The following is a 2,065-nucleotide window of genomic DNA, read 5'->3' on the forward strand; positions in this document are numbered from 1 at the left end:
TCCCGCGGAAGGGATCCGGAACTCCCGGGCCACCGACCTTCCCGCCGTGTTGAATCCTCCAGGAAGACTGCATGGACCCCACCCATTTACCTCTCGACGGTTTCACGCCCTCTTGAACTCTTTCTTCAAAGTTCTTTTCAACTTTCTCTTACGGTACTTGTTGGCTATCGGTCTCGCGCCTGTATTTAGCCTCAGATAGACTTTATCTCCCGCTTTGGGCTGCATTCCCAAGCAACCTGACTCCGAGAAGACCCGATCCCAGTGTGTCGGGGGCCGCTACCGGCCTAACACCCTCCACGGGGTAAGCTTTGATCAGAAGGACTTGGGCCCCCTGAGCGATGCCGGAGAGTTGGTCTTCTGTACGCCACATTTCCGGTGCCCGCCGCCGGGCGGGGGTTCAGCGCTGGGCTCTTCCCTCTTCACTCGCTGTTAGTGGGGTAATCCTGGTTAGTTTCTTTTCCTCTGCTTAGTAATAAATTCAGCGGGTCGCCACGTCTGATCTGAGGTCGTAGTTGGAAGAAAAACGCAGGAGCGTCAAAGGGGTTGCTGGGGAAGGCTAGTCCCCTGCCGGAGCGGGGGCCTGGCGTCCCGGCCGTGCACGTCCTCTTTGCCCGGATCGCATCTAGAGGGGTTTCGCCCTCGCCGGGAAGCCGGCCACGGAGGTGGGCGCCCAAGGCACATGCGCGCGGGCTGCCGGTGGGAACCACAGACAGCCACGCGTGGCATGCAGCCAGTCGCCCCGGGACGGGCCCGGGGCAGACCAGTTGCCAGACCCCTTCCCGGGCCAGGCGCGCCGGTGGCGTACCTCCGTGGCAGGACCCGGGGAGGGACCCTGCCACGGGCAATCGGGGGGTCTGAACTTGTGGGGGGATGAAGGGGAAGCAGAGCTAACCCTGCAACGGGCCCAGCCGCGTCCCGGGGAAGCCCCGGGGCGGTTGATGATCGAGCGACCCTCAGACAGGCATAGCCCCGGGAGGAACCCGTGGCCGCAAGGTACGTTCGAAGTGTCGATGATCAATGTGTCCTGCAATTCACACTAATCCTCGCAGCTAGCTGCATTCTTCATCGATGCCCGAGCCGAGTGATCCACCGCCAAGAGTCACAGGCAACTTTATGAAAACGTTCGCCCACCTGCGGGAGCAGGAGAAGGGGGAGGAAGGCTATGCCGGCCATCCGCCACCCGCAGGGTGAGACGGCCCGGGCGCCCCGTTCAAGGCTTCCCCTCTGGGAGTCAGACTGCACCGTTGTGAGAAAAAAACATTGCCAGGCGCTCGGCCCAGGAGTCCCCCCCACCCACCCGCAGGCGAGGAAGGGGGCTCCCGGTGCATCAGGAGCAGGCAGCGCCACAGCCGCCGGTCCCTCCCAGAGTAACTGGGAGGGCCCGCATAAGTCTTCAAACCCTTCGGCCCGGCCGAAGGGTTTGAAGACAACCTGAGAACACTACTGAGGCGGAAGCCGGTAGTCGCTAATCTATTTTAAACTTTGTATACTTGTGTATTGTGTGTGATTTTAAAACCATATGCACCCTTAAAAAACCTTGGCCTTACCTGCTCCTGAGCTTAGCGGCAGACAGCTTGTCGCTCCGCTCTTAGAGCACATCGCGTCCTGCAGCCATTTCCTGGTCGCCGCCAGACACGCCCACCGCGGCTGGCCACGCCCCCTCCGCCCAGTTTGTATAAATCGCGCGCCAAAGCGCCAGCGCTTCATTGACAACCTGAGAACACTACTGAGGCGGAAGCCGGTAGTCGCTAATCTATTTTAAACTTTGTATACTTGTGTATTGTGTGTGATTTTAAAACCATATGCACCCTTAAAAAACCTTGGCCTTACCTGCTCCTGAGCTTAGCGGCAGACAGCTTGTCGCTCCGCTCTTAGAGCACATCGCGTCCTGCAGCCATTTCCTGGTCGCCGCCAGACACGCCCACCGCGGCTGGCCACGCCCCCTCCGCCCAGTTTGTATAAATCGCGCGCCAAAGCGCCAGCGCTTCATTGACAACCTGAGAACACTACTGAGGCGGAAGCCGGTAGTCACTAATCTATTTTAAACTTTGTATACTTGTGTATT

The 2,065-nt window shown here is 59.5% G+C and overlaps 1 non-coding gene and 1 pseudogene across 1 annotated transcript; both read right to left on the reverse strand.

The window, feature by feature from the left end:
- The window catches only part of LOC146830188 (28S ribosomal RNA), a 3,521-nt pseudogene extending 3,012 nt beyond the window's left edge, over positions 1-509 (reverse strand).
- A 438-nt stretch (positions 510-947) lies between these two features.
- Positions 948-1,101, reverse strand: LOC146830189 (5.8S ribosomal RNA). The gene has a single exon (XR_014961751.1). It is a non-coding gene; the product is annotated as a 5.8S ribosomal RNA (ribosomal RNA).
- Between the last annotated feature and the right edge of the window lie 964 nt (positions 1,102-2,065).

This window comes from Triturus cristatus, chromosome 5_1, assembly GCF_964204655.1.
Source record: "Triturus cristatus chromosome 5_1, aTriCri1.1, whole genome shotgun sequence".
Taxonomy (NCBI): domain Eukaryota; kingdom Metazoa; phylum Chordata; class Amphibia; order Caudata; family Salamandridae; genus Triturus; species Triturus cristatus.